This window comes from Maniola jurtina, chromosome 20 (assembly GCF_905333055.1).
Source record: "Maniola jurtina chromosome 20, ilManJurt1.1, whole genome shotgun sequence".
Lineage (NCBI taxonomy): Eukaryota > Metazoa > Arthropoda > Insecta > Lepidoptera > Nymphalidae > Maniola > Maniola jurtina.
Window position 1 is genome coordinate 7,965,077 of NC_060048.1, and position 27,872 is coordinate 7,992,948.

The window sequence follows — 27,872 nt, forward strand, 5'->3', positions numbered from 1 at the left end:
AGAATCAGAGCTTGTAAGTAGAGTGATTTGTTATTTATTGTTATAAATGTGATATAGTCAAGAACATTTAAGAGCTATATTACTTTGGACTTGGGATAGGTCCCATGGCCAGCACAAATCTAAGATCAGCTAGGGGCTTGGCTCTACTAGAGATCTCATAACTTTTTAACAGTGAAAACATTATGAACTTGTGAGTCTTGGCTAACTTTTTACATGAAATGTTTTTGGTGGGATTGAAATATCTTTAAAGACAAAAGGGCCTAAAAAAACTGCTCAATACTAAAAGTCGCGTTGTTTATTATTTCTGAGCTGAAATATTGACTGAATATTCCATCGTAACTTATTTGCAATCATCGTTATTTTTCATTACAACATATTGATATTGCAAACGAATTCCATACAAAAGGTACACAAAAAATACGCGTACAAAAAAGTCGCGTAGTTATAAATAACAGCAATGTCCAATTTTATCAATACGCGGATACGTCATAAATCATCCGCATGAAACGCGGGATAGTTTTAATCTCAACTTCGGAACAAAGCGGAATACGAATGTTGTCGCTTTAATTTTCCACAAGTTTGGACACGATTTGTAATTATTTCTCCTCTCTGAAAACGTTGAAAATGTATAGAAATAAAAAGTAAAGAACTTTTAAAAAGTTTAGAGCTAATCTCTATCAAGGTAGAGGTATTTCTTGCCGATGGAATGAAATATAACCAAATTCTTATATAGGTATAACAAATACGCGTTGAATTGAAAATCTCCTCCGTTTTGGAAGTCGGTTGAAAAGAAGTTACTACAGTTAATATTGAACTGTTAATATTTTTAATTCCAATATAATAGGCGTTCAGCCACATTCGACAAACATACCTACCTCGTTTGCAATCATTGAAAAAACCGACCAAGTGCGAGTCAGACTCGCGTACTGAGGGTTCCGTACTCGGGTATTTTTTCCTACATTTTGCACGATAAATCAAAAACTATTATGCATAAAAATAAATAAAAATCTGTTTTAGAATGTACAGGTAAAGCCCTTTTATATGATACCCCACTTGGTATAGTTATCTTACTATGAAAATTGAAACACATTTTAATTTTTTTTTGAATGATGTAACCACAAATTCGCGGTTTTCAGATTTATTCCTGTACTTGTGCTATACGACCTACCTACCTGCCAAATTTCATGATTCTAGGTCAACGGAAGTACCCTATAGGTTTTCTTGACAGACACGACGGACGGACGGACGGATAGACAGACAGACAACAAAGCGATCCTATAAGGGTTCCGTTTTTCCTTTTTAGTTACGGAACCCTAAAAATAATAATCAGCATTTGTAATATCGGTATTATATCGATATAGGCTGTATTATGACAAACACTAGATGATGCCCGCGACTTCGTCCGCGTGGATTTAAGTTTTTTGAAATCCCGTGGGAACTCTTTGATTTTCCGGGATAAAAAGTAGCCTATGTGCTAATCCTGGATATTATCTATCTGCATTCCAAATTTTAGTCAAATCAATTTTGCGTGAAAGAGTAACAAACATACACACACACACACACACACACACACACATACACACATACAAATTTCAGCTTTATAATATTAGTGTGATGGAGGCATGCTTGTATAAAAGTCACGTGGGTGAAAACAGCATCTACGCCCAATGTTATCAACAATACGCCGATACGTCATAAATCATCCACATAATACGTGGGATAGTTTTAACCTCAACATCGGAGCAGAAGGAACACGGACGTTGTCGCTTTGATTTTCCACGGCCATGCCCACGACTATTGATTTTAGTGTTTTTAGAGATGCTCTCTTTTTTATACCGTTAAAGCTTTGTTTTCGAGGTTCCGTACCAACGCGACGGGTCCCTATTACAAAACCTCCATTACCCGTCTGTCTGTCAGCGGGGTGTATCTCATGAACTGTAATAGGTAGAGTTGAAATTTTCACAGTATGTATTTCTATTGCCTAGGTATTACAACAAAATATAACAAAATTTTCAAAATGGCTGCCATACAAATGTAAAAATTAAGAAACTACAAATAGATACCTTGTGCGATGGTACCGTAAAAGCTTTGTATTATATTGTCTGAGCAGACAGACGAGCAAAAGTACTTAAATAAAAAAAATAGCAAAACATTAATAAAACTACTAAAAAACCTTATTTGCAATCTTAATGAGCAGCAATTAACAAGTGTAAATTAAAAAATTATATTACCCTCGACAAGACGTGAAGGTTACAGTAACTAGAAAAGAGCTGATAACTTTCAAACGTCTGAACCGATTTCCTTGGATTATAGCTAAGAACACTCTCGATCGAGCCACCTTTCAAACAAAAAAAAAAATTAAAATCGGTTCATCAGTTTAGGAACTACAATGCCACAGATAGATACACAGATACACACGTCAAACTTATTACACCCCTCTTTTTGGGTCGGGGGTTAAAAACAGCTGGTTCAATAAAATCATAAGGAGTACATATGTAATATATACACGTAATTTAAATAACGATTATTTATTCATGCAGTTTAATTTTTTTGGTTCGTCCGGCTGGATTGTAGACGAATAAAACTCTAGAGAATTACTTCACGAAACACAAAATCACTCAACATAAAAGCGATGTTTTACTTTTACAATCCATTCAATATTCATCGCTTCTTCTTCTACTACATTGTACCCATCAAATTTTTTACGAGATCTCGGTAGCTTATTATATGGCTCTTCTAAGGCTTTTTAACGATCTTAAAGACGCTGTTTAATATCAATCGATATGGCCCAGAGACTACGTAAAACATTTTAAGATATTTTGGTATACTTATAGAATTAAATTTTTGGTTTTCACAGCTATAGGACGTACAATATTTTCAGTCTGTATGTCGGTGCCAATGAGGTGCCAATGTAGAGTCACAAACACAAAAATCCGAATAATACTATTTTATATCTATGGTCACAAACAATAAGAAGAGTAGACTGTTCGTGCGGCTAATTGGCACCGGCTCCAAGAAATGTTATTTAGAACATTAACTCTTGTATACATAATTTTTATTTGGTAATAAATTAAGTTATTTTAATTAATAAATATTTTTTACTTTTTAGTGTTTGCGGTTTTTTAAAGCGGTTTTTTTGTTTTTTTTTGAATTGTTGAAGTTGCCTCGAATAGGTACTTTGCTTGAAAAAAATTTCAAACAAAAACGAACGGATTTGTTTGTTAAAATAATAAAAGTTGTTTTAATTTGATCTATTGTAGATATTTGTCATATGTCTAAATAAAACACTAGTCCGCACACACAGTAATCTGTGCTGGTGCAATGCCACCCCTACCTTTGATTTAGTACCTATCATCACCGTCGTCATCAACCGACTGATTTTCAATGCGGGGCTTAGGTTTCTGGTAGGGACTTCGAAACTCCATAATCAGGCGCCTCTTGAATCCATTAATCCGACTCATTTGATGTTCTTTGGCCACCTTCTGGGCGGTCTGCCAACGCTGAGATTTGCGGTCAAGGTAGCCATACTAGCATCTTGGGATCCCAAGGTCTATGGGTTTTACGAACTATGTGCACTGCCCATTGTCGCTTCAGCTTCGAAACCCGTTGATCTATGTTGGTTACTCTGGTTCTCATATGGATCTCCTCGTTTTTGATTTGGTTACGTTGAGAAACCTAAAACATAGCTCTTTCCATCGTCCGCTGTGTAACTCTGAGCTTTCTCATGAGACCCGTAGTCAGCGACCATGTAGCGCCAAATCCAAATCACGTCGTATTTGGAAACTTGGACAAAAGGCTACTCTATAAAAGATACCCTCCAAAATTACAAAACCTGTTAAGATTCACAAAGATGCTCTGACCATTGCACGCCTACTGTCCTCCGCCCTTATTTTGTATTCTCCTTGCGAGCTGGAACCCGTCACCAATTTAAAAAGACAATTCCGCAATACGATGATACGATGTTAAACGATGTGACCCGGATACTTGCCCGGATATTTATACTGGTGTCACGATTCATGAATATGATCTTGTATTCTGGAACAATTTTTCATTATTTTTCTCTCCCTGAAAATTGCTTTTTCTTGGACCTTGTTATTTTGAAATGTTTTGGTCTCAGTTGTTTTAAGGCTTGCATAGACGAGGGATTGTTATTGTCTGCAGAAGACAAACCTCCTCTTTTTTGAAGTCGGTTAAAAAGAACTGCATAACGCACACGATGGACTAATAGGTAGGTATTAGGAACGACGTAACGCCATACTAACTAAAAGATGTGGGACTTTTGTGCTCATGAATCGTGACATCGATACCCTGCTTAGTTTATTGGGTACATTCATACGTATGGAGAAATGCTCGGCTTAAAGCACTAGCTTTATAATACTATAAAGGCATATATATCAATAAGCTTAAAAAATCTGGTTTGAAAGCACGCCAAAAAGCGCTAAGTTTTTCAAATATTTATTGGCGGTAGGAGGTAGCTTTATTTTATTTTGCTTTTCGAATTTTTCAACAGCCAATAACTTCAATATAGGCATTCTTGGAGTTAGCTGAACTAGAATTTCTAGGCCACCGCGTCGTTCCTTAATTGGTCCAAATCTAAGCTGTGTAGGTACCGAAGTGTTTTCAAAGCTCAAGTATCGTCAATAACCATGGCGTTTTTACTTCACAAAGTTTGTTTTTCAAGTCCCAGGGTTGTTCGAAAGAGTATTTTGCTGATTTAACAAGCTATAAAGTTCGATATTGCGACGGTATGGGTAACTTGCTCTTAACTTCAGCAGCAACCGTTTTTTGAATAAAATTAATTAATCATTGTAGATTTTTCCGATAGTTTGTTACACGTAGACAAAAGAAGTTGTAAAATCAATATTACTATAAATCATCTTCATCATCATTATCTCTTCAACCTGTTGATGCTCACAGTTGGACATTAGGCCCTCTCTAAAGAGCGCACGGTCCTTCCTTATCGAGTCATCACCACCCTCCTTATATCGTCGGTCCAAAAGTGCTGGAGGGCGGCCCACAGCTGACTTATAGTGATTACTATTGAAACTAAAACTAAATTAAAGACAGATACACAGATACACACGTCAAACTTATAACACCCCTCTTTTTGGGTCGGAGGTTAAAAAATATAACGTCTGAATATGTCCAGAGATCATCGGCGCGCAATAGTGAATCAAAAAGTTAACCCGTGAACTCAAATGGAATACTAATGTGTTTTTTAAGATTCCTTTCAAACGATCTCCTATTAGTTATTACCAACCTTCTTCGTACGTTAGAAGAGTAGCAAGTAAACGGTGAGCTATGTATGTCACTATGGAACCTATGCAGGGCGGCATTTTAGGAGTTGAATTGGTAAATATCAAAGACGGGCATTATTGCTACTTTTAAAGCATTTTCATTTGGTGACTATTATTTTTCTTCACAGTGATTTCACATGCAATTTTTCACGGAAAATGATTATCGATTTTCTCACTTACAATGGTTTACGTTCTACGATCAAAATCAAAATCGCTGGTGTTTCACAGGTAGTTTTTCACGGAAATGAATTTTCGCCGTCATGATTGTAATCAAATGCGAAAATTCGCTTTCCGTAAAACTTAGCAAACGATTGCTTGTTACATTAATGAAATAGATGTTTTTTACTTACTAACAAGCAGCGATGCGAAAATTCTCGATCGCACGTTTTTAGCGTCATGGCTCAGGTCGATGACCGTGCGTGTGCGAAATTTAAACAATTAAGCGAGATTAAATGTAATAATTTTCGAACTTTGTGAGATTTTGTTTTGTGATTTTTCACAGGTTATTTGAAGAAAGGTAGCAAGTGTTACATATGAATAGGCTTTTCATGTGATTCTTCACATGCTACCTGTGAAATCTCCATCAAATAGTAAATATTGGCCCGTTTTGAGGGACGATAGTGAATGATTCTCTTAAATTGAGTCATTTGTATCGTCGAGAGTTTGCTTACACACTTGTAACTGTGCTTATTGACCACTTTAGTGGCGCGAGGGTTGCAATTGCTTTGTGAGGAGTGCGCGAGTGGAATATAAATTCGACTCCATTGAAATAAAGTGGCGTAATATCGGTAAAGTAGACCCGAGTAACAAATCTCTACATTAGTATTTTATTATAAAAAAAACTAGCTTTCATGTATAAGAAAACAACTAAACGCTAAGCAGCACGCATTGAAAAAAACCATGCCTTAGGCAAAGCGTGTTAAAATATGTACATAGGTAAATAGATGACTGTAAATTAGTCATTCAGCGATAATTCATGTAACAGGCCTAAGAGCTTACGTCGCTTTTTGCTCATTTGCATTAATTCCTCAGCATCTGTCCGTAATAGCCTCAAAGTCGTATATTATTATCATTTATTGAATTTATCACCAGGAACCCTCTTGTGAAAAATTGACGCCTGTTACAGAAAATATAAGGGATCGCTTCTACAGATACCTATATTTGATAAAGGTTGAAGGTAATTTATTTATATTAATATAAGTAGGTATATGGACTAACTAGTTCACAATTTTGAATAGTAATAATACCTTAAATATTTTTGGCGATAGAACTGCGACGTAATGTTACACTAATGCGGTCCTTTCGTTTATTATTATTTTGTTTACGTTTGCACATTTATTTCACTGATATTTCATGTCATAAAAATGTATGTAATTAAGTGAAAATTTTATTTCATTTTATTCGTCCAACCGATTTCACCATAGTGTCATGAATATTCATTCAATTTTTTTTTGGTTTTTTGGATTCCAATAAAGTCTCTACCATTACGTAATTTGGAAGATATCTCATACAGAGTGAGAGAGAAAGACTGCTATGTACGAGTATCTACTAGGTACTGCTAACATAGTCAAAGTCAAAGTCAAAATCATTTATTCAAAGTAGATACAATTGTTACTCCTTTTGATGGTCTAAATTGTTGTAAGATATAGTGGTGATATAATTAATTACGTAACTTAAAAGTAAAGCTACGAAGGTTCCAAACGCGCCCAAGTCTGAGAAGAGCCCACAACAAACTCTGCCTGGTATTTTTTTTCACCACTTTACAAAATCACTACATCCCACCAAAAACATTTCATGTAAAAAGTTAGCCAAGACTCACAAGTTCATAATGTTTTCACTGTTAAAAAGTTATGAGATCTCTAGTAGAGCCAAGCCCCTAGCTGATCTTAGATTTGTGCTGGCCATGGGACCTATCCCAAGTCCAAAGTAATATAGCTCTTAAATGTTCTTGACTATATCACATTTATAACAATAAATAACAAATCACTCTACTTACAAGCTCTGATTCTACAAACCCTATATCTTGGCAAAAAAAGTACGGTTTGGCCGTTTAATAACTTTTAACGTTTAATATGTTATGTCATGTAATAGTTTTACGAACATTAAACGGCCAAGCCGTACTTTTTTTACCAAGATATAGGGTTTGTAGAATCAGAGCTTGTAAGTAGAGTGATTTGTTATTTATTGTTATAAATGTGATATAGTCAAGAACATTTAAGAGCTATATTACTTTGGACTTGGGATAGGTCCCATGGCCAGCACAAATCTAAGATCAGCTAGGGGCTTGGCTCTACTAGAGATCTCATAACTTTTTAACAGTGAAAACATTATGAACTTGTGAGTCTTGGCTAACTTTTTACATGAAATGTTTTTGGTGGGATTTCATTTCATTTTGGCAGGTGCCCTAAATTTTTTTTGGATCTATTTCTTGTAGGTACATCATTTTCATGGCCCACTCTCTATCGTTACCTCTTTTTTTAAAAGCTTTTATTCAACTTGCAATGTACTCGTATGTAAGTATATTTGTTCGGGTGGAATCTTGCAACTCAATTTTGAAGCAGATATACCAAATTTCAGTCTTTTAGGACTTCAGGAAACACAGATACTTGGTACGTTTGATAAATCTGCCACGGACATCTTATCATGTAAACTTTAGTATTCGAGCAACAGATTTTACAGATATGCATCTCATATACGAGGGGATGAAGGGGGACCCGATTTCTTAATTTATCTGTTGTTCATAATTCTTGAAATTTGTACTTAATGCCAAATTTCAGTCTTCTAGGACTTCGGGAAGTACCCTAGAATTACAGACTAGAAGTTTTGACTGTCAATAAATCTGAAACTATAAAAGTTAGACAATTGATACTCAATGCATTTAATCAATTTGCCAAGGACATCTTATCCTGAAAATATCAGCATTCTAGCGACAGAATTTACAGATTTGCTTTTCTCATAAGAGGCGTAGAGGGGGGAAAATTCCAATTTCTCAATTTTTCTGTAGTTTGTATGCAATTTCTAGTCTACACACCAAATTTCAGCCTTCTAGGACTTCGGGAATTACCCTAGAATTACAGACTAGAAGTTTTGACTGTCAATAAATCTGAAACTATAAAAGCTAGACAATTGATACTCAATGCGTTTAATCAATCTGCCAAAGACATCTTCTCCTGAAAATATCAGCATTCTAGCGACAGAATTTACAGATTTGCTTTACTCATAAGAGGCGTAGAGGGGGGGCATTGCCAATTTCTTAATTTTCCTGTAGTTTGTATGCAATTTCTAGTCTACACACCAAATTTCAGCCTTCTAGGACTTCGGGAAGTACCCTAGAATTACAGACTAGAAGTTTTGACTGTCAATAAATCTGAAACTATAAAAGCTAGACAATTGATACTCAATGCGTTTAATCAATTTGCCAAGGACATCTTATCCTGAAAATATCAGCATTCTACCGACAGAATTTACAGATTTGCTTTTCCCATAAGAGTCGTAGAGGGGGGGCATTGCCAATTTCTTAATTTTCCTGTAGTTTGTATGCAATTTCTAGTCTACATACCAAATTTCAGCCTTCTAGGACTTCGGGAAGTACCCTAGAATTACAGACTAGAAGTTTTGACTGTCAATAAATCTGAAACTATAAAAGTTAGACAATTGATACTCAATGAGTTTAATCAATTTGCCAAGGACATCTTATCCTGAAAATATCAGCATTCTAGCGACAGAATTTACAGATTTGCTTTACTCATAAGAGTCGTAGAGGGGGGGCATTGCCAATTTCTTAATTTTCCTGTAGTTTGTATGCAATTTCTAGTCTACATACCAACTTTCAGCCTTCTAGGACTTCGGGAAGTACCCTAGAATTACAGACTAGAAGTTTTGACTGTCAATAAATCTGAAACTATAAAAGCTAGACAATTGATACTCAATGCATTTAATCAATTTGCCAAGGACATCTTATCCTGAAAATATCAGCATTCTAGCGACAGAATTTACAGATTTGCTTTACTCATAAGAGTCGTAGAGGGGGGGCATTGCCAATTTCTTAATTTTCCTGTAGTTTGTATGCAATTTCTAGTCTACATACCAAATTTCAGCCTTCTAGGACTTCGGGAAGTACCCTAGAATTACAGACTAGAAGTTTTGACTGTCAATAAATCTGAAACTATAAAAGCTAGACAATTGATACTCAATGAGTTTAATCAATTTGCCAAGGACATCTTATCCTGAAAATATCAGAATTCTAGCGACAGAATTTACAGATTTGCTTTACTCATAAGAGGCGTAGAGGGGGGGCATTGCCAATTTCTTAATTTTCCTGTAGTTTGTATGCAATTTCTAGTCTACATACCAAATTTCAGCCTTCTAGGACTTCTGGAAGTACCCTAGAATTACAGACTATGAATTGTGATGATCATCAGTGAGGGACGAAAACGGCGTATTTTAGGTATCAATAAATCTATAACCATAAAAGCTAGATATTTGATACTTAGTATATTTGGTAAATTTGCTGAGGACACCTTATACTGAAAATTTCAGCTTTCTAGCGTCATCCAGACCGAAGTTATGACGGGTCGAAAATACGGCGAAACACTTCGAGAAAAAGGTACTACGTAGCGCCCCGGCCGCCGTTTGGCTCGTCTTGGCGGGGGCACTGCCGTGCCCCCTGATATTATCAGTACTTCTCGTAGACTCTCAGTTAACTTCAATATGCAGGTAACTGTAAGTAAGAGTAAGTTTTAAGTGTTTAGGTACAATTAACCGCAAACAGTACCCAACCTGCTACCCATCAAGGACACAGCCCTTTGCCACAATTAACTTTGTAATATAAATACCCCTGAGGCCTACGCGTTGATAAAGCCTACCCGTCTGGTACAGATAGAAGATCAATTTTATTAAGAACGTTTTGGAATTACGTTAAAGTCTAAATTGATTAGTAAGAAACCTCTAAAGGTTGATTCACACCAAGGACGGACACGTGACACGTACGTAGTGACGCGCGTAAACCCCAAACACACCGGGTTACGCATACGTCCACGCTTTACGCAAGCGGTGTGCCATGATTCATACAGTTCCATGCATTACAACGCAATGGTACGCGCTACGTCTACGCTTACGCAGCCTGTGAACGAGCTTTCAAGGCTGTTTTATGCCGGTGAAACAGCATGCGACAATGCGGGAGTAAAACACCTTTTAAGTACAATGAGAAAATTAATATTTTAAGCTTGGAACATCCTGTAATATAAAATAGTAGAATATTGCTTTAAAGTTTCATTGTTTCCTTGTGCGTAGTATGTACATAATGGTAATTTTTATCATTGTAACTACCAGAAACTCCCATGAGATTAAAGTAAATATAGTGTCCTAGCTTACTCTTAGCAATTCGCCTGTCATAGTACATTGTATAATATAATATTATGACGTCATGTGAAAACTATCATAGTGGATATGATAAACAAAAATAATTTAAGGTAAAATAAAGTTGGATAAATTTATCAAATTAACGATTTCATTGTAGATTCTGATAAAATTTTCGTGTAATTTATATCTATAAAATCTATATACTTACCAAATATCTTTATACGAAAAACCTACGAAAAACATTAACTTTTTGCCATGGTGAATTTTTTATTCCTCTTTTATCTGATACGATGGTGGAATTTTAGTAATTAGTAGTTTAGTAGAATCGGAATGTTTTTTTGTTACATTCAATATTCTAGTATGTTCGACTTTTTTTGCTGACGACCTTTATTTGAACGCGGCGCGTAGTAACCGCGACCGTCTCGGAAAAGATCATTTTGCAAAACGCAATTAAACTTTAACTTCATTAATGAAAATACCTTATTTTCTTTCCTTCAAAATAATGGCCGGCCATATTGTTCGCCAAGTCACTCCCATTGTGTCTTTTAACAATAAAAGGCGTATTTCATTCGGCCATTGTGAAGAAACGTCAGTGTGCTCCTTTAATTGGAACACGTCACAAAATATTAAGTGCCTCTGAACGTGGAAAAAACGTTTACTTTTTTTACGGCGAAGCTTTTCCTTCTCTCATTTCATTCAGACTGTTTGTGCAAACCTTTGTGCAAATATTTGAACAGTGGAATTAATTAAACTGATGAGTAAAGGCTAAACAAGATAGGTATGCACGATTTTGGACAACGCAACGTAGCGATGAAAACAATTGTGAAGTATGAGGATTTAGGGAGTTCTGGAGTGGAGACTACTTACCGGTAAGCTTAGTGTGGGACGACATCTAACTTGATGAATATCGACGGCCTTAAGAAAACAGCGAGCTCTTGATCTACTAACTTTCTAGCGTAAGTTTCAGCCACATGCTAAATTATTATTTAATGTACTGACACTTAAAGTGCCAACGCACCTGAGCTGCGCTGTTATTAAATATTATTTGTATAATTTTGTATGGAGCATATCGCACTAGAGCGGCATTGCCGCGCGTCGCGGCTGGAGAGAATATCGTGCAGCGCGTGGCCGCGACGCGCAGTTCAGCTGCAGTTCAGTTCCAGTGCGTGGGCACCTTTACTTTACAGAACTATCATTCAAAAGTATCAGGTACTACAAAACTCATTTGAATACGAAGTGACTTACTTATGATCTGTTAACTTCCCGTACCAGATCATATTTTCAAAGACATTAGATAAAGTCACTAGCACTATCCCTTAAAAATAGGAGGAACTTAGAACTGAACTCTCTATTATTTTTGCTTTGTTCAAAAATAATCTGCTACCAGAAGTTAGCAGATCATTATTTCCCTAACCATATAGCTGTATAAGACCTACATAGCTCCTGATACTTTTTAAAAACAGTTCTAACCAATAGGTAGTTCTCAAGTCTAACAGTTTTACCCATGGTTTTACCAAAAAAAGGTACTTAGTTAGAACTCATCTGCATGCGAAGAGAACTCCTTTTTATTTTTGACCGGCAGGCACAATTGATATGATGGGGATGGATGAGGAAGACGGAGGACTGGGTATGCCATGTTCTTGGAAAGGCATACATTCAGGCATGCATGTTGCATACATGCAACATGCATGCATTAGGCTACATGTTGGATACATGCAGGATAATGAATTTATGCACAGAGATTTTAATTACTTTGAAATCAGCTACATAGCTACAAGTACAATAGAAAAATAATGAGCAACGGTAGGTATTTGAATTCATACTTTTCATATGACTAGTTTCCACATTTTATACACGCTGACTCTGTTATTTGAGCAAACACAGAACGCGTCTATGGCACCTGTACGAGATAGTTTCAACGAAAAATAACAGTGCAGAAACTTTATACCAATTTATTTTTCTGCTCTTTGTAAAAATATCAGATGTAAAATGTTGTATGCATTATAATATGTTCTAAGAAACCAAGAAACAGCGGATGTACAATAAAAGAAACGATATAATAATATCACAGCTGTATAAAGATTGCGCAATGGATTTATTTTTACGATAAAGGTATGACATTAGTTTTGGTATCACAGAGTAAACACTAAATACTAAGCAATAGATACGGAGTAATAGTAAGTGTTCCGTGCTCTAAGTTTTCAGGCAATTTTTTTTTTAAGTAGAGCATCTCTAGAAGGTGCCTATTTACTCTTCTTTGAAGGTGGCAATATCATGGCTAGCGGGGAAAATAGGTTATTTTCCAATCATAAGAAATGGTGGTTGCAATGATAAAAAACTTATTAAGGAAGTACTATTATTCAAACTTTTTTAACTCAAAGATCTAGAAAGATGGTCTTCCACTAAAAAAACTGGCCAAGTGCGAGTCGGACTCGCATGCGAATGGTTCCGTACCATCGTACAAGATATACCTAACACCTACCTATATTATGTAACTGCACTTTGCAAGTTAATAACAGTCTTCGCCATCTATATATGTGATTTATTTGTGATTAAATTTTTTGTGAACACATTTTTACAAATTCACGGTTTTCGGTTTTTTTCCTTTATTTGTGCTATAAGACCTACCTGCCTACCAAATTTCATGATTTTTGGTCAACAGGAAGTACCCTATAGGTTTTCTTGACAGACACAACAAACGGACAGACGGACAGACAGACAAACAGACAAACCGACAGACAGACAGACAACAAAGTGATTCTTTAAGGGTTCTGTTTTTCCTTTTGAGGTACGGAACCCTAATAAAAGAGCTCTATTGCCAAGTCTATAGACACATAGATAACTATATTTTAAAGATGTTTTCCATTAGGGAATGCGGTAAATCTATACGTTTTCAGCAACATAATTTATCTAAAAGCCGTAAAACTACGACCAGACATGTCCATAACTGTACAAATATCCTGGCGTAATGCCAAGGGCAGCTTCGTGTCAGGTTATCCCTTCAGCTCTTCAGGCATCGTTATAATATCAACCTTTGTGTCAGAAAATAGAGTGCAATTTCCTTTGTTCGCGTGCTTCGATTTAACCCGTGGCACCTTCTTTCACCTTTGATATCTGCACATCTGGATTTAAAAGCGGCAATCGATTGTCATTTATTACGTACACCGTAGAGTCGAAATCGGTTTGCTTTTATTGGAAGTCAGATTCATTGTTGCACTCGGTTCCATTCCGTTTTCATTACTTGACTATATAAAATGTAAAATAAGCTAAAAAATTGTGATTTTCAATTTGCATACTTGCACCTATAAGTTTTCGGAGTTATATTGTGCGCTTTTAGCAATTAAATATCACTTGCTTCAACAATTAAGGAAAACATCCTCTAGTAACCTGCACGAATTCATAATGTACATATTTAAAGGTGTGTAAAGTCCGCACTTTGCGGTCCGGTGTTGCCAGGTCATCCACACTTGGTCAGCGTGGTGAACTATGGCCAAACACTTCTCATTCCGAGAGGAGACCCATACTCAGTAGTGAGCCAGCGATGGGATAATAACGATGATGATTATATTGTGATTTATGTATGTAGGTATAGGTAACTGACAGTAAGTTTCCGGGAGGTTATTAACCTCTATTTTAAAAGCTCATGCCGTTGCAGATAAACTCGACGAAATCTGTAACCCTGCGGTTAAATAAATATTCATCTGTACTCACAGCTTTACCTCCGAAATTTATGAGCATTTATTTCGTATTTTCTTTACCCTAGTTAATTTTCAAACTTTTCACCGATGTTGAAAGCATGGGCTACTCCGACCAACGTACCGAATACTCTAATTAACCCAAATACGAAATCTGAAATGTGATCTGGAAATTCGGCCCTATTCCGTGTAAGAGTTGAAATCAAAGAGCATGAGATGTTGAATCTAATCGGAAAAACCTTTCGATTTTTAATGAAAATGAAAATGGACTGTACAATTACAGACATATAAATAGATACCATACTATTCATTCGGTATAATATGCACAGGGTATAAATGTAATATATAAGTCTATGGCACAGGGTATATTATGTTACCAAGATTTGATTGGAAATAAATATTCATTTCATTTTATGTCTAACAAAACTAACAACCATCTAACAACTTCAAAGTTATACAAGAACAAAAAAACTACCATAGACGTTCTTATCGCTAAGAAGTGATCTCTTCCAGACGACTCAGAAAAGGAAATATTGGGTTGTTGATGAAGACCGATAAAGTGTTTACCTGACATCACATTATAAATAGAAAAGTGTCTGTCTTTCTATCTGTTTGTCTATCTGCTACCTTTTCACGGCCTATCTGTTCAACCAATTTTGATTATAGATATATAATGGCTTGCATCTCGGGGATGGACATAAGCTTCTTTTTGTCCCAGAAAATTAAAGTCCCAACAGGATTTTTGAAAACCTAAATATAGTACATAGATGAAGTCGCGGGAATTAGGGAAGGGGCAGGCATATTTTTTTTTGGGTCTGTTAATTTTGGCCGTAAATTGATAAAGATCAATTGATTAGCTGTCAGTTAATTTTGTTTCAAAATTTCGCCGTAGAAAACTCTTTCCAATTTGTAAATATGAGGATATGAATGCAAACGGGAATCTCTTATGTGCCCCATAGACCTTTGTATAGGAATTTAAAACAGATAGACACACCTGCAATATCGTGTACCCCAAAATGGGGACTTGTGGGTTTCGTTTATATACAAGGCATTCAGCTTTATTGATATAGAACCTATTGGAAACACAATGGCGTCAACATATTTGAATTCAGCGTGTTTTTTCACGGAACCGGTTGAATTTGAATCTTATGTTCTAAATGTTAAGGTTTTATTTCTGTGGGGTAATGCGGACGTCAATTTGTAAGCTGTAGGATAGGCGACATGTGAGCGGAATTCGGTGCATTGTAGTCTTTATTTTTGGTGCAGCGAGAACCGTTATTGCGTAAGCTTGGTTAATTCCTGCTCGAGGGTTGTGCGGTGTATAGCTGGCGGACTGCCAGCTGGTCGGGAGGCAGACTCATGGCCAGAAGGCCTCAACCTTTTATCCATTCAGAGTAGAGAGCTGTAATAATAAAATTGTCTGGACGTTTTAGAATGCCGACGGGCAGCCACCTCATAACTAAATTGAAATTTTCAATTGCCTAAGCCCTCTTTCATTGAAATTGAAATAAGCGGTATCGTAACTGAGAAACTTAAAGTTAAGTGGGCAAATAATATATATGCTTTTCATTGATGAAACTATGATGAGGTTTTAACAAGTAGGATTGAAATCTTTTTGATAGCTTATATTTTGTAAGGGCTTGCCCACGAACTTTTCGTTTTGAACTGCAGCGCATAGCGTAGTAAGCGGCAGAAACAAAATGGAGCACGCTACGCGCCGTTCCCTTCATTCGCGGTGGTCGCTAGTTTGAGGGCGGCTCCATACTCGCCATGCATGTTGTTGCTCAGCATGCTTCCATTTGTAGCATGCATGCATATGCTACGACTAAAAACATTAATTTTGCAGTCTTAAGCAGCATGCGGCAGTCTATTTTAAGACAAGACTACATCGTGCTGTAGAACCAGAATACTAAAGTAGCTACGACAGTGTGCTTATATCCCTACAGTTAATGTTCCTTGCTGCTGATGATTGTTGCTACATTTTAATTTCTGTCACACTGTATTGCTCGGGCTTTACAATAATAAATTGTACAATATATCGCGCCGCTCTCCGCCTCGCTCATTGCACTACTAAAATTCGTGGGTAGGTGGTAAATAAACATAAAAGATTTTTGCATAAATTATGAAAATTTAATATAAATTAAAATATAATATTGTTTAACACATTAAATAACAGCTAAGTACATTATTAATCATAACAATAGCAACGTTATTAACAATTAACAATTAAATAATAATAACTTTTAGATAAATGCGGTCGACTATTAATCACTGGACCGGTGTCAATAATGAAGACCACAAATTATGTGTTGCGAAAATTACATTCCGTTTGATTTTCATAGGCGAGATTCAGACGATCAATAAATATCGCGATAGTTGCGATTAAATGCGTATATTGAATTTTTATCGCATAATTTTAATGTATTAATGTTGTATGTATTAATGTTGATGTATTAATGTTGGCTTGTCAAAAGGCTGTCGACCTTTCAGAAATCCATATACATATAAGCATCAGATTGCCGCTGAAAAAGAATGACGAAATTGCAAAACTTTATCACAAAATGAAATCTTAAATTTAGATGAAATTCTCGAACTAAAATTCTTTCCCTTTTTCCACTTCATTTTTACGCCTATGCTGCCTTTGAGTTTTTTTTAAAGAATATTAGTCATTTTAATCATGACTAATAGTCTCCCTTCCCTCCAACTAAGCGTAAAGCTTGTGCTAGGATTTAGGAGTGCAATGCAGTACGACAATAGTGCAACGGGTTGGGTTTGAACCGCCGTCCTTTCGAATTTCAGTCCGCTCCTATAACCGTTGAGCCATTGAGGTTTCTGAACAGTATACCTAGTACAAAAATCTATAGGAGTGGAATATTGATGCTAATTCTATTAAGTACATAAATATTCAAACTAAATCGATTTTTTCACATTCATTCCAAAAAAAAAACTCAACTTACATCTGTCGAAATGTTCAGAGATGTCTTCAACTAAATTAGCGCCATAGTACACCAGGGATATATTCTTTTACTAGCCGATGCCCGCGACTTCGCCCGCGTGAATTTAGGTTTTTTGAAATCCCGTGGGAACTCTTTGATTTTCCGGGATAAAAAGTAGCCTATGTGCTAATCCAGGATATTATCTATCTCCATTCTGAATTTCAGCCAAATCCGTCCAGTAGTTTTTGCGTGAAGGAGTAACAAACATACACACACACACATACAAACTTTCGCCTTTATAATATTAGTGTGATAGTAAACTAGCTGATACCCGCGACTTCATTCGCGTGGATGTAGGTTTTTTAAAATTCCTGTGGGAACTCTTTGATTTTCCGGGATAAAAAGTAGCCTATGTGCTAATCCAGGGTATAATCTATCTCCATTCTAAATTTCAGCCCTATCCGTCTAGTAGTTTTTGCGTGAAGTAGTAACAAACACACACACACACACACATACAAACTTTCTCCTTTATAATATTAGTGTGATGTGATATAAAAGTTAGGAAACCATATCACTTCGTATTTGAATTGGACTATAAGCTTAGCGTGAAACTTAAGCTTTAATGAAGCCATTTACAGAAACTAATACGTAAGTAGTGAATAACGTGATGTCATTGCCATGATCTTCTTACAAACAATTGGATTGAAAGACAGAAGGGTACGGATTGGCAATCCTAGGTTATAGGCCGTATTCGTATCACCCCTTCATGTATAATATTCCTACAAGAACGCCAGCAAAAACTTAGCGTTATCATTATACTAACTTAACAAAATCCAAAGCCAATAACCATTTGCCTTATCTTGTAGTTTTAGTGATTTAGTATTTTTTCGAACCCGAATTGTATAGCGTGCAAAACTCGGTTCAATGCTCCACTTACGACGCGGCATTGACTTCGAGTGACCTATTTACGGAACGTTCGTTGACCTCTAACGTCAGTTGCATGTTTTATTTGCAATGTTTGGTTTTCTTCAAATAGTTTGTCACGATATATAAATAACTAGAGGATGCCCGCGACTTCCTCCGCGTGGATTTAGGTTTTTAAAGATCATGTGGGAACTGTTTGATTTTCCGGAATAAAAAGTTACCAATGTCAATAATTACAGGGACGCAAGCTACCTCGGTATTTCATACAAATCGGTTAAGCGGATGGGTTTTTAGGAATCCCGCGGGAACTGTTTGACTTTCCGGGATAAAAAGTAGCCTATGTCCGTCCCCGGGATATAAGCTAACTCCGTACCAAATTTCGTCAGAATCGTTAAACTGTTGGGCCGTGAAAAGATAGCAGACACAAAGACAGACCCACTTTCACATTTATAATGTTAGTATGGATTCAATTTTTACATTCGCTAACAATACTACCCCGGGAAAATATATCTGTATTTAAATCGTCTCCATTTTTCCATTTCCAAATTGGAATATTGAATTAAAGTTATTTAAAACTGGAAAAGGCACACAATGCCCAGCCCTTTTTACCACCAAATAATAGTTTTTGAACTGCTGGCGAAATTCGTACAAGCGCCACCGCGGCGGACGGCTAACTTTGGAACAACACTAGGCATAAATTTTGCCAAATGGCGCTGACAGTTTTACCTAAAAAAGTGAGGCTTGCTAGTTCTCTCTTTGTGTCATAAAGTGTAGTTTTATGCCCCAATTTTGTTTTATGTAAAACTTCATTTTTGGTATTTTATGTACGAATCCTAGGATTTTTTATAAAACCTTTTTAACCACTGTACCGCAAGACGTCGTGTGCGCTCCCATCCTTATGTCGTTGATATTCTATCTACGCCATGGACGTATTATAACTATGGACCGATAATAAACTGAAAATGCGTGTCAATTATTTTTGTGTGCGTAAGTCATTTTGTCACTGTGTGCACCATCTAGGGCTGGGACGGCGAATTTGGGTATATCGATACCACATCAAAATTAATTTTCTATGTTACTACGACGGACTACGTGCAATATATACTAATATTATAAATACGAAAGTGTATCTCAGTCTGTCTGTTAGCTTTTCACGGCCCAGCAGCTTAACCGATTTTAATGAAAGGTACAGAGTTACCTTGGGAGCGGACATAGGCTACTTTTATCGCCGAAAAATCAAAGAGTTCCCATGGGATTCTTAAGGCCCATCCGTTATACCGATTTATATGAAATTTGATACATAGGTAGCTTACGTCCTGGAAATTGACGTAAGCAATTTTTTACCCCAGAAAATTAAAGGTTTCCCATGGGATTTTTAAAAACCTATAAATTCCTGCGGACGGTTATTATATATTCAGTAAAAACAAGAGTAAAATGAAACACTTTTCAAATAATTCAAATCAATTTATTAGTATTATTACTATAATTAATAACGTAGGCAATAAAAGGCATATTTTATATTATGTTGCTTTTTGTGGCGGAAAGTTTCTGACAGTATTGAATATTAATTATTCACAATCTTCTGTAAAACATACTTACTTATATTATATCTACACTCAGACTTTAAGAAAAGTGAGTAATGTTATACATATGTACCTTTAGCAGGCAGCAGCTGATACTTATAAATTGGCCGTTTCTCAGAAAATAAGTACATAAATACAGTCTGGCGCTTCGGGGATCTTGCTCTATTATAAAATAAAAAGCCAAGTAAAAGTCAAGAATTCTAGGTCAACAAAATTATAGAGAGCTGGACGTAGAAAACTGACTGAGGAAAATGCTCAAAACCTTCGTTTTTGTTTCATTATTAGCCAGCTCTCGAAGTTTGTTTCGTTCGTCCTTTATAACCTGAAATTAAATGAATTAATGTATTTCTTGCTGTTACCTAGTCAAAAATGCATAATTCTTTATGATGATAATAAAATTTAAAAAAATATCAGTAAAACAATTAGGTAATTTTTAATTTTAGAAATTATTTAAACTCACTTGTACCTCAAACCTTAAAATTAAGTATATATTATAACATAATATCTACTAAGTTTTTTTTCCATAATAATTACTTCTCTCTTTGCTGTACCTATTCTACTCCCTTTACAACCTCTCGCACTGCCAAGGGTCACTGGTAGAGATCTCTTATAGAGATAAGTGCTTCCCTGTCCACTTTGTACAAATATACTTGTACAAATAAAGAAATTAATAAATTAATTAATTGTTGGTGTCTTTTTTGTTTAACTATTGTCAAATAAAGAAAAGTGTAACATTACTACATATTTATTTGTAGATAAGTACCTACATACAATTTGAAAGAGCTTAGTGCTTACTGGTTGATGGTATTGACTTTTGAGGATATCTTTCAAATATAGTAGGTATTGCATCTGATTTCAATTTATTTATTTTTAAACCAGAAACATAACAAGACTCTTCCAAATGTTTGGAGCATAGACGAGAATATACCTTTCACTTCCAGATTTTCGTTTTATTGTCCAAATCCACGCAGTTCTAATTTCAGGACAATTTGGAAATCTACAAAAGTAAGCAAATGTTATTTATACGATAAAAGACAAATTTGATTTTATCGATAAAGTGTGTACACATCACTACAAATGATGCCTAAAATAATTCATAAATTAAAATTAAATTGCGCTGTAAAACGTGATTTTTGTCAGTATTACACGAGATAATTACACTTATAACATGTAAATCTTTAATTTTTAGCGATTTTCGGAATAAAAGTCGCGGTTGGTATCGATGAAATAGTTATTAAAGACTTACCTATGAAAAGGCAATTCAGGAACTTGGACGCCTTCTTTCTTATATCTGGAGGCACAAAACACAGCGTCACACATTTGGTTTTTAGTTTTTATCTTAATTTTAACCCAGACTTTTGTGATTTTTAAAATTTTATAAAAACGCTGCATCAAATCCCAATGTTTTGTCTCCAAATGCTGACAACTACTGTCACCAGTTACACATACAGTGCGTTGTTGCCAGACTTATATGAGCTATCGCTTTCACCCGAACGGAGGTTCCGTGAAATAGACCGAGATAACAATACCTAGTTGACACATGGATGTACAAGAGCGGCAACAACCTATGACTACCTCTATTGTTTATATAATATCTCTATGATCTACGCGCACGAAACGCTTTGCGTTATCATATCGCAATATGCACGGCTAAGGTTTGGAATACTCTCCCACGATACCAATTACAATCAGGGTATATTTACGAAAACAAAAGTGAATAGGCATCTTACATCTTACATCAGATGCGATTGTGGTCAAGCGTGCATATAGTGAATAAAAAAGCAAAATATTGAAAAAGTTATGAAAATGACGGAATCAGTGCCAGCAACAATGATGAATGGCTAAAGAATTTTCGATGTTGCTCATTAAAACATATCAAGATAAGCAAAAGGGCACTTGGAAGAGAAAAATAATTTGCTTTCGTTTATTGGGAATGTTTCCAGCTATAGCTACTCAAAAATTAAGAAGGCAGAAATAATTGTTATGGTCAGATTTACTTTAACAATTCTTTCGGCTGTCTCCAACCTTTGGCTTGGACAGTACACAAAATATATGAAGGATGAAGAAGAATAGCCAAGGTTAGTGTTTTTTTTCTCTGAGGAGGGATCAATGAAAATTTTATGATAAAGGTGTTAAATCTTAAATGATTCGAGCCCTTCTGAAATGAGAACAAGTGATTACATGATTATAAAGAATTGAATCTTGATTTATTTCTCTGATCTTGGACTCAGCAGTAAGTAGGTATACTCATAATAATTTTAGCTAGTAAACTATTTTAGAAGCAAGTAACTTATTGAGTTATTATACTCACAGGGACATAAGATCAAAAGTCTGACACTAAAGGACACTTAGTTCGTCGAATCAATAAACTCTAGAGTTCATAGTCTAGAAATACTTTATGAACTTTCGAGAACCGGCCATAACTTTCATTTCTAATTCATTGGCAAAACGAAAACGTTCGCGACTGAAACAAACAAGTTTGGCGAAATATATTTCGGTGGTAAGACCAGTTTTTCTTTCTGGAGCCACTTTATCCTGACAAATAGCGTTGCATTATTGCGGCCTACGAAAAACTGGATGTAAGACCTGAAGGTCGCTGCTTATTAATCGTTCTGTCAGCGATTATTACGCGGGAAAACACAATGTTTCACGCAGCTGTAATAAAAGATTTTTGTTTGTGTGTACTAACTATAGATGTTTGTTCATGATATTATTGGTCATAATATAATATGTGATCGTCGTATATCAAAGCGTCCTACAAGAGACGCAAAAGCGCAACTTTGCCGCTTCTATTGCGTCATAGAAGTACAGATTGCTCACGTATTTTTAAAGCGCAGCGTATACTGACGTCACTGGCATTTACAGTACTAAAAAATTCGTCTCTTAGGATATGTATGGCGCGATGGCTGACGAGTGAGTGCTATGCGCGATAGAACAAGAAAATAAAGCCTTCTAAACATCTAAAGCATCTCACGAACATCCCCAATTATTCAGGTAAAAATTACGTTTATTACAGTATTCAACTTATATTTGTTTCTGCATTTATTGTCTTTTCTTATTCTGAAGATTTTTTTAAGACCCACTTGGTTTAAACATACTCATTTTCTAAATAAAACTTTCAAATAGAATTTTTACACTTAACCGATACACTCTTCTGCTATCCAATTCCATTTCCATTTCTAAAATGAAATGATCAAGTTGAAAAGCATTCTGCTTTGGAGTCGGTATTCCCTCGACAGCTACTTTTCTGCAAAATCTTATCCAACTGATCCTGTTTATCCCCGCTTAACACCTTCTACGGATTGTTGCAAAGGTATAAAACTGTAGCGTGTAGAGGACAAGGTTTTCTACGTAAATTCCTTTGCACTCACCCCATAGTTTTTGTAAGCGGTCTTTATCTACGTTCAAACCCCACTTAACGTTTTTTTAATATATTATAATGGCATCAATTCAGATGTCGTTTACTAAACTAAATGGGCATTTTTTTGTTAAAATTTTTTTTAAAAGAAAGAAAAATTAATATTAAAACAACTAAAACTTTTAGAGCTATCATATAAAATACCACGCTCAAGACTGACACCAGTGACACAAGGCTTGGCAATTCTTCTAAACTATATCTGTTCTTTTCTTATTACGTTGGTAAGAAAAAGATGCGAATACTCAAAAATTTAGTTAGCATCCAAATCACCACCAATAAAAAGTTAATTTAACCAACCTGATCAGTGATTCAATCATGTAGAATATTGTAGTCTTGTGCATTTCCACACAAAACAGCTAGGTTAATTCTTTGCGAAAAAATTAATAGTCCTTCCATGTTCAACTTAAGTTTAATAATTATCTTGTTTTGTATAATATTTGTTTTACGATTGTTACTAAAATATGAATTCTTCATCTATGTTTTCTTCTACTGCATTTAAAGTTTGCGAGTCTGAAAATTATAATTTTGCAGCTACTTTTATTTCAATGTCACATCTCATATCTCTGAAATAATTTCGTATTTCATTTTCAGAAGTTAAAAGTTTCTATTTCAGTTTAATAAATCTTTCCCCGTTGCTAATTCAATTTGGAAAATGATATTATCAAGTTGAAAAACGAGTTATGGTTGAGACAGCATTCCCTTGGCAGCAAATATTACGGTGAATCTTATAAGTACGACTTGCGCAATTTATTCTGGTTTTTAGCCCAGGTTCGATTCACGGAAGGGGTAATTTGGAAATTTATAATTTCTAAGTAAGTCGTCTCTGGTCTGGTCTGCTTTTAGCTGTGGCTTGTTACTATCCTACCAGTAAAGACTTGTCGCCAATCAGTTTAGCGTACCGGTACGTTGCGACATATGCTTGGGCAGCACGGTGCCATTGCCACTTCAGCTTGCTAATCCTTTGAGCTCTCAGTCGCTTATGTCCTTCTGCTTTCCTCGTTCCGGATTTTATCCCTGAGAGTAATACCCAACATCTCTTGTACTCAAACAATCTTTACCTATATACTTGCTTATTATTATAAACATTGTTGCTATCAAGTTGAAATATTGAAGCTAAGTTATCGTAAGCCATCAATTACTGCAGAAGTCGTTTGTCATGATAGGCGTTGTTAAGTGTAATTTCTAGACACAGTAAATTATAGTTTGATAAATGCAATGAGGTGATTGATTGACGTTAAATGGTAGTTAAGATTGTAGGATTGCTTCAAAACTAACACCATTTCTAGTACACTCTGTCCGCGGAAAGATAATATAACTATAATAATATTTCTATTTAATCCCGTAAATTAATTTCTCAACGCCACCCCAAATGTTATTTATAACATGTTTATAACTGATGATCGAATCACGAGCGAGGCTTCCATTACAGAATTAACCACCATCTGTCAATAAATGGCAGTACACTTATGTACCTACTGTATCTCACCAGAGCCGGCCGGTTTGGATTGCCTGACAATATCTGACATAATCGAGTTATCTACCATCATGGAAGTGAATTGTATTTAGCATTTATTGGTGCGCTTCGGAAATTGTAGAACCCACGTTGACATGTTGTAGTTTTTCTGTTCAACTAGCCCGATCCCATAGTTTGAGATGTGCGTTAGATCAGTCAGTCCGTCTGTCAGTTTTTCCTAAGACCAAGCCTAAAACATATTTAGATGACAAGTTAACCAAGATGGAAATGGGTTGCTCTGAAGCTGGTTGCTCTGGGTTGGAGGAGGTAGAATTTAAGGAGGAAGATAATACGCAAGTGAGTAGATGTAACATGTATTGCGTTCTTGATTACATTCCTTAGTCGCTGCAATCTGTCAATTAAGTATCTACTGTGCATAATTTGCACTTAATGTGAACACTACCAGTAATCTGCGAAATTACGTCTGTTCTGGCCATGGAGTATCAATGTCATGAAAGACGTTAAGGGGCAACCGACGGGTCTGCCCGCGAAATTCAGATTTTATTTGGTTTTTCGCAATTTTTAAACTAATACGACAAAGTAGGCTTATGGCATTCTAGGTGTGACAATGGCAGTATCATTTCCACGTGTTGATATAAAAATCTTTACTCGATAAAGTCAAGTTTAAGTAATTAGCTCTAGTATCGACTAATTTGTGAGTTACAGTCGATACTAGAGCTAATTTCTTAAACTGGACCCTTTTCAGTAAAGATTTTTATATAAATAGGTGGGGATGATACTGTTATTGTCGCAAATAGAATGCCGTTAGCCTACTTTGTTGTATTAGTTTACAAATTGCGAAAAACCAAATAAAATTTTAATTTCGCGGGCAGACCCGTCACATCCACCTTAAGCTATCAACTAGGCTAGCGCTGGCCGTCCTTATGCGACCGCAATATTAGACGGCACCGCCCACGTTGCGGTGTGAAAAAACTCACTTTGAGTTTTTCACACCGCAACGTCGGTGAAAAAGAGTCTTCTTTGACGTTAACGTTACGGTGTTAAAAATCTAGGAACCAAGTTACCTTGTTGACGTAACGCAGCATTGTCTATCAAGTTACAGTGACGTCATTCAGAGCTATGTCTGCCGACTTCACCAAAACATGGGAATTTAATAAAGGGATATTTCTAAAAAGTATACCAGGCATATTTTTAGAAACATCGATTTTTAAAAATTCCCACCTTTTTGTCGATAACTTAATAATATTGGGGTTAGCCGTTTTGTTGCACCAGAACGCGGACGGCAGTTTTATAGCAACTAGAAAAGTAGAGTTTAAGTCAGCACTCGATAACTCAATATGCACTATCACTATAACCAGCCACGGGCCACCCAAATTATTCATAGAACGTAGGTAACCTCTCATAGTTATGCATGTACACTGCCCTCACAACAATTAGGTACTAATCGATAATTCAGAAATATTCCCATCACGTACCAGTAAATTGCCGACCAAAATTCATGTCCCGTGCATTGGCATAACATGCGGGAAATGCGTATGAATATATTACCGGCTTCATCGGAAAAGATGCGAAAATTCGATTTTTATAATAATTTCTGCTCAGTGAATGGCTCGCGGCCCTGATAGGGAAGTCACGGTGCGAATGAAACTCGTTATGTCAGTTATTGGGGATTTATTTTTTTATAAAGGTATTTCTTTGTTACTTAATAATCTTAACGGGTTTTATTTAGGTATTAAAACCGCGCAAACGCGCTTTATTTTGAAGGTAGCCTTATTTAACTGTACCTGCTCTTAACCTAGAAGGATACAGTCACATCTCACTGACTTCTGTGACTAGACATAGATCCTCTATTTTTACCGAAGATTATGAAAAAATCAATTAAACAAAACAACCGATTTCTATCTTCTTTCAACTGTCAATACTAACGATATTCTTACTTTTACTTAACTGTGATCAGATGAAAAATAAAAAAAAATACCCTATATCTATCTATAAATCTCTTACGGTTGAACTTACTTCATCAGTCGGAGTATTATTATAACTTTGTGCTTTGTTTGTTAGTTGTAATTACCTAGGTAGTTGTAATTGTAGTTGTAATTGTCTAGGGTTCAAAGGGCCTCTGCAACGCAGCGCCAATATCATAGTTACAATACGGTACGGTAGTCAATACGATAGTTTAAACGTCAAAAAATACCTATTTGAAAAATCAGGATGTCCAATTTTTTTGAAGATTCTAAAAGAACTGATTCATTATTTATCTAACTCTTGAAAAAAAGTTTAATTATTAATTAGGTTAGTCTTCATTTAGTAGACTATCTTTATTTACTTACTTTTTCGAAAATAGCTACACATATTATAAATTATTTATCTTCCAGAAAATCACTGATAAATATTTTGTATTTTTGCTTGATTAATTGTGATCGCGTGTAATTGGACTAATTGGCTTCCTGTCGTAGATAATAAGGAAAAATAATTATTTAAAGACATTTGCTGTATCAACTTTTTTATAATAGGCACTCTAGGTACCTACAACAAAATTCGAAGGATTTTTTCAAAATGCAAAAATTTTTCGCCTCACGCTTTTCATGTTTAGCAGGTTCCCTGTTTTTTTTTTTCAAATTTGAATATGCCACTGTGTCGCGGTAATAAATTTCTGGAACTGCATTCAATTTTAACCTTAGAGCTCTTAAAAGTTTATATTAAAATAGTTAAAATGGTTGTATCATAAACGGACTGGACGAAGCTATAACAGTTCTTGGTTTTACTACATAACTCTAACCTTTTATACAACAGTTATATTCGTTCGGAAATCTGCTGAAAAGAGATCGCCCAGGCTATAATATAGTAGGTAATGGACGCCCAGCCTATATTATAAAAGTTTTTTTTTTTTTTGCGCAAATATTTTAAATATAATTCATCGCAAAAATGGTAGATTTGTCAGTCATTTGTGCCTCATTTCGAAGTCCTGTGGCATTGCCCGCTTTATTTGGTACTTATTTCGTAAAAGCCGCCACTTATTTGGCCCTATTTATATTCTGAGATTACTTAGAAGATACGAAATACGAGAGCGATGTTAGGAGTCCATTGTCTCCACTTTGTCCTAAGTAAGTACCAAGGTTACCTACTCAAATTACTTGGATTAGGTACTTAACAGGATTGTAGTGTTCTTACGCTGATGAAAAAT

General features: G+C 35.7%; 1 protein-coding gene and 1 long non-coding RNA gene across 5 annotated transcripts in view; one reads left to right on the forward strand and one right to left on the reverse strand.

The window, feature by feature from the left end:
• The window catches only part of LOC123875985 (semaphorin-1A), a 438,478-nt gene that overhangs the window by 147,539 nt on the left and 263,067 nt on the right, over positions 1 to 27,872 (forward strand). The gene's annotated exons all lie outside the window — the stretch shown is intronic.
• LOC123875990 lies at positions 19,954 to 21,093 on the reverse strand. Its single transcript, XR_006798241.1, has 3 exons — positions 21,043 to 21,093; positions 20,725 to 20,793; positions 19,954 to 20,118 (listed from the first exon to the last, which is right to left on the reverse strand). It is a non-coding gene; the product is annotated as an uncharacterized LOC123875990 (long non-coding RNA).